The following is a 10,588-nucleotide window of genomic DNA, read 5'->3' as shown; positions in this document are numbered from 1 at the left end:
AATGGTAGCTGTAATGCACTGGGTGTGGGTGTTATTATATACAACAAATAGCAATAATGGAAAGAAAAGATTATATGTTTATATCTCTCTTCCTGCAAATAGAGAATTGCAATATTGGCCAATATTAGAAGTAAAATGCACTGATATTATTAGAATAACCAATATTATTAATATAGTAATAATATAAAATCAATGCACAATTTTGTTTACATTTCAAAACGCCATAGCTTTCAAAATCACGAAGTTGTGATATTTATATAGATTTTTAGAAAATCTGTACTACGTAGTCATTGTTCTGTAGTCATCCAAACTTATAATTAATTATTGTAATAGTCTCATTAGAACCGTTAGAAAAGATATCATCGTCATTCCCTTTTCTTAAACAGCGTTAGATTTTTAGAAAGTCTGCACTACGTAGTCAGTGTTCTGTAGTCATCCAAACTTATAATTAATTATTGTATTAATCTCATACAAAAATGAAAAAAATGAAATCGAAAAAAATGAAACGATTTCTGTACTCCTATGTTAATTGCCGAAACCTTCGGCAATTCGACAATGCTATAGACTGGTGAAAAGGACACGTTATTTTTTTGCGAAATGCGCACGACTTGATCTTTCTATTATCTGTCGACTGCCGTTTCAATTTCCGGTCTTAACTTTTATTAAACCAAGCTTTTCAAGCGTTTTGTGACGATTTTCGTCCCAATAAATCTGTCTATTTGTGAATGATCTGATGGATGGGCAAGTTTTTAGAGAATTTCGACAATTTACAAAGAGTTGGTAACATATTTAAATAGGCCTATATGTGTATTGTATCATTATTATACTTTAACTAATCTACAAAACAATGGTTAAATTTGTTGATGAAATTTTCAAACAAGGGTTCGTCTCATTGTTGATGAATAATTTTTGTAAGTTGTGTGCACATGCATTTATCATAAAAACTCCCTAACTTCGCATCCGCTCTATTGGTCGTGGGATCAAATGTAGCCTAATAAAAATGTAATCGTGTTTATGGGTGGTTCAATACAATGTTGAGTAAGGTAGCACTCCTGACTGATTTTCTCATGTAACAAATAAATCTTTCGAACTGGCAAAGTGGCTCTTCCTGCCAGGCAAATAAAATATTTTTTATTTCAACGTACTGTCATATCAATTCTGTGAAGTTACTCTATTTATAATTCTAACACAAGTTGTCGTCTCCTGAATGCTTGTATACTTATCTCTCAGTAGTTGTCTTGTCTCGCTTGGGCACCGATGTTTGTTCTTCTGTGGTATGAGCGTTAGCCGCTGTTATATTACCAGTATATAGCCTCTCTCCGGCGTCAATTTCAAATACTGCATGCCAACTCGAATACCGTTGTCATATCAATAATAGGTTAGCTTATCTCAGACTTCGATATAAAGTATATCTATCAATAATAAGCCTCACTTGCGCATAAAATGAATGAAGAAAAATTGTTCAAACAGTTTGCAGTATAATATATATCTATACCTCGTCAAAATGAGTGATAAAAAGGTGTCCTCAAAAACTTATCAGTATAACTGCAGTACTCGACCAAATGGCCTTGTCTCTTTGTGATAAAAAGGGTTATATAAGTTCACTCATTTGACCTCCCTGGCCTACTTCTTGTCACCTGTCTGGGGTACTCTCATTTAATCACTTTTAGAAGTTCCTTATATACAGACCGTTTGAGAGTAATAACTTTTAATCGGCTTCTTGTCAGCATTTTGCAAACTTTGTGCATCGGAAAGAGCCGAATGGGACAGAACTATTACGTGCCTGTGTGACAATTCAAGTATTAAACCAGGGTACTCAGTCTACATGTTCAAATACTTCATGTGTTTAGCTGTAGGTATTATTTGGGCTTTTGGATATGATCTAGAAAAACTCTTGTCTCTTGGAGAGTTCTTTCGCCGAAATATGCCTGCTGCCAAACAGCAGCTGACAAAAATAAGTATGTGGTAGTTACTACTTACACGACAACAGCAATGCTGGCTTCCTCTTCAGCTCCACCAGCTAGCAACAAAGAAAAAAATTATACTGTTCTGAATCATACGCCTAGTCATGTACGAGTTACACCCAGTGTGGGAGTTATCTTTTCTTTGATAAAACTAATGTGAGTATGTCGTAATGAGGTATGTGAGTAAGTCAGCAATTTTCTGAATTACACCAATTTGGCTTGTTCTTTCCAAGAGTTTACCACCTTGCACCAGCAAAACAATTGTGTCTCCTTGGTATTTTCCACTTGTCAGGGAAGTGGAATTTTCCCTTTAAAGTCAGCAGCAGGTTTAGAGTTGCGATATCTGTGAACAGAGGGTCAAGGATCGGACAACCTCCTTTAGCTCGCTAACCAAAATCCTTTCGATTTTCTATGCGGATAATTGTATTTAGCACAAAAAACTTGACAGAAAACAGCTAATTTGGTTCGGCGAGCAAAAATTCTTTGAAACTTGGTTGTCCAGTGTAATCTATATTATAACAGGTTTTGCAGTCTAGACATGCTCTGCAAGACATTGATGGAAAGCTGATTGGTCGTCTTTCTCAAAGAAAACTGGATATTAAGATCATGTTAAACTAACAACTAGTCCGGGTGCTGTTGAGCCAGCCACTTGTGCCAAGTATAAACAGACAGGTATTTTATACAATATAATATGATGACTGAGGGTTCCCTGCATGTTTTGATTTACTCTGGTTAAAAGAACTAAGGTTTGTAGCAAAATCTCCCATGTTTGAGAATAATTGACTAGCTGGAACGAAGGAAAATGACTCATCAACAATTTTTTCTGCTGTAGCGAATGGTTCATTAGAACCCGACGGCGATGCCTTGACCTAAGCCTATTTTATCATACTGAATACCCTATCTTCCCTGAAGAGCAACAAAAGTTCTATTCAAAGAAAGGCTGAAAATATTTGGGATATTATATGAATCCTCTATTTGAGCCCTATGGCGCTGTATTTTTCTAACCCTTCCACTCAAGTGGCATTATAATAGTCATAACGTTCAAATAAGATGTGATGCTTCATTTCCTCACTAGCTGGCGAGAATTTTGGAAAGATAAAATTAAATCTTTTATGAACAAAGCATTGCTAATGTCACCTATATTTTTCAATCTCTTTTGGACAGAGCAGCATTTACATGTGAGTCTCAGAATGTTTGCTGTACCATTTTTCATATAAGTTCAAGTATCAGACCAAGTTAAACAAGTCTATCAAGGAACTACTTTAAGTAAACATGTTAGACGGATACAGTTATTACTTATTTGATGGCGTTGTTTGCAAAGTTTTAAGGAAAAAACCAAAGAGTTTTGTAGTTAGAAAACACACTTTGAAACGCTGTAACAATGGCTGGTATTACGCCATTTGCTGTTCCTGAAGGTTGTTTTCATCATTCATCAAAACATATTAAGGTCTTCAGATCAGGTTGTTAACCATATATAAAGATTTCTACAGGTGAATTGATAAAATTTAAACCTCAGTGACTACAAAAAAGAGTGAAATTCTGATGATTCTGATGATAAATATTCTTAGGCACATCATGCATGAGGAAGTAAGGATGGAGTAAGGATCATCGCTTGTGTTACTAAAAACCGGTTATGAATTCATGTAACATTTTCACTAGCAGGTAATTTGACTCTTTGGAATCGAACCAATTCATATCTGGTAGAGGGCTGATGGTGTGACCATTAACAAGGAAGACTGCAGGTCAAAGTCATGTTAAACTAACCACTATTTGTGGCAGCAATGAACCAGCCTGAATTATTGAGTCCACAAACACATGTACATGTATTTGATACAACATAATAAGAAAACCTAGCAAAGTGTTCCTTGCAAGTTTTGATTGGCTGTTTGAAAGAACTTTTGATAGCATTTACTGTGAGCAACTAACAGCAAGGGGAAACTAACAGAAAGTGGCAACTAACGGCAAGCGGCAGCAGTACCTTGCTAACTGTTATCCTCATTTACACAGTAAAGAATAGAACAATGTGCAATAGTGCCAACAGAAATAATCTAAAAAGTTAAAAACTACAAATGTATATAATAACCAAGCCTAAAATCATAACAACGAGACAGTACAAAGAAAACTGACAAGAAAGAACTAAAGCAATCGAGCCTAGTTGGCATTGCTATGGAAGGAGTTAGTAGCGAAAGTTGAACTTGACCTTGAGAAGATATTTCATCTTAATCTGGTTGGTGTTATAGACTATGTACTCATTGTTGTAGAGCGTATAACCTGATGAGTTGACTGTATCTGTCTTCTTAGGCTTTCCACTGGTACAGTCATGCCATCCCTGTGTGATTCAGATATCATACGCTATTATATACCGCTATGTAGAGCTATCTAAACTCATGATAAAACGATTTATAGTCAACAAGAACATGATCACTACTTGATGATCGCAGTGATAAACTGCTTCAATATTAACAGCCTTCATACGATAATGGAAAACCTTAAAGCATTTGATAATTTTTCCATAAGTCTTCTGGTGTTGAGTCTATCAAACTTTAGTTAATGCAGATTGATTTTTTGTAATAATATAAAAGTTGTATTTGGTGTAAATGTTTCCTTTATATACCAAGTAAAAATTCAATAAGAATTTAATGGTGGCACCCGATGAAATGGACTTACAGGTCAGTATTGCCCTTTGGGTTTGGAGTCATCTTCCCACAAGCTTTTACAGAGTGTTTTCCTTTAGGCAGCTTGTCAGTACGGTAGTCTAAAGAGACTATCTCATTTTGCTGACCTGCACAGAGACAATAAACCCTCCAACTATGCTGACCTGGTGGTCATGATGCAAGAGCTCAGGCACCTTTGATAGATTAGCCAAAATCTCATGAATGGCTACTAGACTGAATGTTAACATCTAAACAGTCTAGCTGGTATAACTTACCTAGTATACATCTAAACAGTCTAGCTGGTATAACTTACCTAGTGTACATCTAAACAGTCTAGCTGGTATAACTTACCTAGTATACATCTACACAGTCTAGCTGGTATAACTTACCTAGTGTACATCTAAATAGTCTAGCTAGTATGACTTACCTAGTGTACATCTAAACAGTCTAGCTGGTATAACTTACCTAGTGTACATCTAAACAGTCTAGCTGGTAGAACTTACCTATAGTTTACATCTAAACAGTTTAGCTGGTGTAACTTACCTAGTGTACATCTAAACAGTTTAGCTGGTATAACTTACCTAGTGTACATCTAAACACTCTAGCTGGTATAACTACCTAGTGTGCATCTAGACAGTCTAGCTGGTATAACTTACCTAGTGTACATCTAAACAGTCTAGCTGGTACAATTTACCCAGTGTACATCTAAACAGTCTAGCTGGTATAACTTACCTTGTGTACATCTAAATAGTCTAGCTGGTATAACTTACCTAGTATACATCTAAACAGTCTAGCTGGTATAACTTACCTAGTGTACATCTAAACACTCTAGCTGGTATAACTACCTAGTGTGCATCTAGACAGTCTAGCTGGTATAACTTACCTAGTGTACATCTAAACAGTCTAGCTAGTACAACTTACCTGGTGTACATCTAAACAGTCTAGCTAGTTTAACTTACCTAGTGTGTATATAGACAGTCTAGCTGGTATAACTTAACTAGTTTACATTTAAACAGTCTAGCTAGTACAACTTACCTAGTGTACATCTAAACAGTCTATATGTAGCTGGTACAACTTACGTAGTGTAGATCTAAACAGTCTAGCTGGTATAACTTACCTAGCGTACATCTAAACAGTCTAACTGGTATAATTTACCTAGCATACATCTAAAAAATCTAGATGGTACAACTTACCTTGTGTACATCTAAACAGTCTAGCTTGCATAACTTACTTGGTAACATACATATAACTTACCTAGCATGACCTCATTACGCAGGAGCAATCCAACATTTTGTGTTGGAAAGCAATAAATGGCACTTTTACTGGATCAATCAGCAAAATAGACACCCTTGCGAAACTATGAAGCAAAAAGAAACGCAGAAAAGTAAACTGGCTATCAGAAGCAGGTAAATAGCAGGCAAGATGAGGTTACATAAGAAGATTTAGGAGGTAAAATTGGATATTAACCTTGATAGCGAACGAGACATTGCTAGGTAAGATATTAATGGCTATTCAAAGCTCAAATAGTCTCTTCTACCTTTTGGAGACTACAACAACTTTAGATAGCTGAACACTGAGCTACTGGTAGGGCTACCCCTTATAATATACCGGACCCTTTAGTTGATGAAGCAGTCACACCTGTATAAGATTTCAAATTCATTTATACCCGGTTACTAGTGTAACACAAATCTTTGTCATGGCCTTGAAAAAACTGTAATTTACTCACCATGTAACCTGTAACAGGAGCCACCCGAGGGTGCAATTCTCAGTCCCATAGCCAGAATTCTAACCCCATTGGTAAGCCTGGAGCCATGCCAGAGTAGCATTCTACTCAATGTGGGGCCAGTACATGTTAGCCAGAGAATGATGAGCTCACACAGCCATATGAATGAGCCATCATGCACGTAATACATAGCCATATGATTGAGTAATCATGCACGTAATATATAGCCATATGAATGAGTCATCATGCACACAATACATAGACATAGAGTTGAGTAATCATAAGAAATCACAGAAACTGAAAACGACAGGCCTACATACAATAGCCAACATAAAGTAAATAAATAAAAAAACACAGAGTTTCTGTAAAGAAATCAGGCTATTATATTGGAGATATGACTAACAATATTGGAAATGACTAACAATATTTGAGATACGACTAAACATGTTCAAGATACGACTATCAATATTGGAGATACGACTAACGATATTGGAGATACGATTAACGATATTGCAGACATGACTAACGATATTGTAGATACGACTAACGATATTGGAGATACGACTAACGATATTGGAAATCGACAAACAATATTGGAGATACAACCAAAAATATTAGAAATACAACTGACTTATTGACAACATCTGGTCCCGATGGCTGACCTTTGTCGCAATGGAATATGTCCAACAATTCTATGGAATACTGGTAGAGGGAGGAAGTGTGGATGTTTAGCAAATAGCTTTTGAGTAACTAACAAAATCATACAAACATGTGATTAATGAAGAGTTGTGATGGTTGATAAATTTGTTAAAACCATTGAATTTACCACAAAAAATGAACCAAAGCGTCCAATAAGCAAGGTGAAAGGCAAAATGTAACATTCACTCAGTAGACCTAATACAGTTTGCAAAACTAGACAGTTGAATAGAGCAGTGCAGACAGCTCATTGGCTAGTAGAAATTTAATGTGACCAGCTCATTGGCTATTAGAAAAGGAATGCAACCAGCTCATTGGCTAGTAGAAAAGGACTGTGTCCAGCTCATTGGCTAGTAGAAAAGGAATGTGACCAGCTCATTAGCTAATAGGAACGAAATGTGACCAGCTCATTGGCTAGTAGAACAGGAATGCGACCAGCTCATAGGCTAGTGGAAATTGAACACAACTGGCTCATTGGCTAGTGGAAATGAAATGTATATACATGTAGCTGATTGGCTGTAAGACTAGTAAATATTGCACTGCATTGAGACCTTTGGTTGTGTCAATGATGTTTGCCTAAGGAGCACCCTTAATACATTTGTGTTTTCCATCGGCTAAAACTTGACAACTGGCCAGCAAATATTGGCTAGTGATGCTAAACAATTGACCAGTGTTGTCCAGTCTCATCTAATATGATGTTTATACACTAATATATGACATAACCAGTAAGTTGAACAGCACTGAGAATCTAATAAACGCTGAAATACCAGTTAAAGGCTGAAAATAATAATTTACTACTGAAAGAGAGAAACATTCATACCGGCCCAATGTACGTATATGTCAATATAAGGAGTATAAAATAGCTGTTGAAGTAAAAGTAGCATTACCTTGTATATATCGCAAAATTTATCCATTGGTTCAAGGTCAAACTCAAGTGACAAGTACTTTCTATCTACTGGATGAATGTTCGAGTCTCCCATTTTTAGTACGTTCACGGCAATCTCAATATCTCCAAAAGCCTAGACAGACAAACACTTCGCATACTTGTTAAGTTTTCAATCACTTAACTAAGTCAACTTGGTAGATGAGCCAAACAACTAAAAGCAGGCAAAACTTGTCCAATTTTCATTTATTTGTAAAATCCTTAAACAAAATATCTATCCAAGAAAACCTTCCAAATGTTACATTCATCTATTAGCGATTCATTGTTTACCTTCTGTGAGCGCAGACAGTAAGGTAGTGCACACTTAGTTACTAGTGATGGTACATTAAATGGCTGAGTTACTAGTGATGGTACATTACATGACTCAGTTACTAGTGATGGTACATTGCATAACTCACTTACTAGTGATGGTACATTGCATGACTCAGTTACTAGTGATGGTACATTACATGACTGAGTTAATAGTGACCGTACATTAAATGACTGAGTTACTAGTGATGGTACATTAAATGACTGAGTTACTAGTGATGGTAAATGACATGACTCAGTTACTAGTGATGGTACATTGCATGACTGAGTTAATAGTGATGGTACATTACATGACTCAGTTACTAGTGATGGTACATTACATGACTCAGTTACTTGTGATGGTACATTACATGACTCAGTTACTAGTGATGGTACATTGCATGACTCAGTTACTAGTGATGGTACATTACCTGACTGAGTTAATAGTGATGGTACATTACATGACTGAGTTACTAGTGATGGTACATTAAATGACTGAGTTACTAGTGATGGTACATTACATGACTCAGTTACTAGTGATGGTACATTACATGACTCAGTTACTAGTGATGGTACATTACATGACTCAGTTACTAGTGATGGTACATTACATGACCCAGTTGCTAGTGATGGTATATTACATGACCCAGTTACTAGTGATGGTACATTACATGACTGAGTTACTAGTGATGGTACATTACATGACTCAGTTACTAGTGATGGTACATGACCGAGTTAATATTGATGGTACATTACATGACTGAGTTACTAGTGATGGTACATTACATGACTCAGTTACTAGGGATGGTGCATGACTCAGTTACTCGTGATGTTATGTACATGGCATGGCTTGTTAAGTTCATTGACATACCTCTAGCAAATCCATCTTTGCTTGGAGAATTTCAAGAGACACAATTCTCTCCGGATGTTTCATCCTTTGAAAACAACATCATGGTTACATTACACACATCAGGCAATAGAAATACTTTTAACAATAGAACATAAGTTAGTTTCTTCGTTTTCTTTCATAGAGTTGAGAGTATGGCTGGCTTAGGTAAAGTACTCTTTCATTAGACAAAAACTGTTCTTCTCTGACTCCAAGCTTTTCAAAAATATATTTCAAAATACTAACAAGGTTTGAAACTGTTTGATTCAAAGGAGTGTTCATATTAGCGCAACAATTCAGTTACATGCAAAGGTATATGTCTCTTGGTCAAATACGATGTACTGAATTTTGGTTTAGCCAGCAATTGGTTAGAGCTTTGCTAGTTGCTTATAGCGTAGTATATTTACGATAAATCTTGTATACATTTAATTGAGTATTCCTAATACATATGTGTGCAATATGTTAAGTTTTCCCTTCTCAACTGTAAATTTTTAGCATAAGACCTTGCCTTTGATCTTGTGTGTTAATTTTTCAATGGTTTAGTAGACATTTAGCGTAACTACTTTTACTATTTTTCTGCTGGTCTCAACACACATAGAACTTCCATTATCATATAGTCCTGAAATGACTGTCAGTTTCATGTCCCCTCAAAAAAAATCTATCAAAAAAAAAGCTGAAAGAAACAAGTTTACCCATTGCGCCATTTTAATAATGAAAGCTGCAACTAAGACGTTAACCATTTCCTGCCCTATTAAATACCAGTATACTTGAGTATAAGGGTTAAGAATAACCTTCTACTGCTATTACCTATTCCACTAGCTTGTGCAGCTGTATACCAACAATCGTTAGTTATTCCTGCAATGGAAAACCACACAATTGATTTTTTGTGATTATAGCCCAGTTGCATGGATCCAGAACTTCATATATAATGTTTGGTCTGAAACCTGTGCCTACACAACGGCTGCACAACAAATATGAGGTATATATCTATCCATATATATATGTATATATATTTCTCAAAGTTTGTGTATTCGTCGTTGTAAATGTTCAGCTATAGAAATTTTCATATCTCGGAATAAAGAAATTGTGAGTGTTTGCGCAAGTGATTGCTCAACTCACGGAGAAGGGAAAACCTTTACATATGTTTCATTTTTCTCTTAATTTATTTAAAGGTTGACTTGCAACAAAATTCACATTACAGTTTTGGTATCATAAGATTCACTATATCTTACTCTGCTGTGTTGTAGGTGCAAAATATGTGGAAATGTGATTAAAAGCTCTTAAAAGCTAAAAAACAAACAGTTAATCGCAGCCACACGAGACCGCTGTAACTTGGATTCGCTTTTCAAAACGGCTCAAATGGGACGTAGTTGTTAGAGGATGGTTTCTGTTTACACTTTCATGCAACCTCATTCGTCAAAATATTTTCAAAAA

The 10,588-nt window shown here is 35.9% G+C and overlaps 1 pseudogene; it reads right to left on the bottom strand.

The window, feature by feature from the left end:
* Positions 1-4,140: 4,140 nt before the first annotated feature.
* Positions 4,141-9,202, bottom strand: LOC137388299 (poly [ADP-ribose] polymerase 2-like; annotated as a pseudogene).
* Between the last annotated feature and the right edge of the window lie 1,386 nt (positions 9,203-10,588).

The sequence above is a fragment of the Watersipora subatra genome, chromosome 2 (assembly GCF_963576615.1).
Source record: "Watersipora subatra chromosome 2, tzWatSuba1.1, whole genome shotgun sequence".
Taxonomy (NCBI): Eukaryota; Metazoa; Bryozoa; class Gymnolaemata; order Cheilostomatida; family Watersiporidae; genus Watersipora; species Watersipora subatra.
The sequence above is the reverse complement of the archived record's forward strand: the minus strand, read 5'-3'. Positions and strand labels throughout refer to the sequence as shown.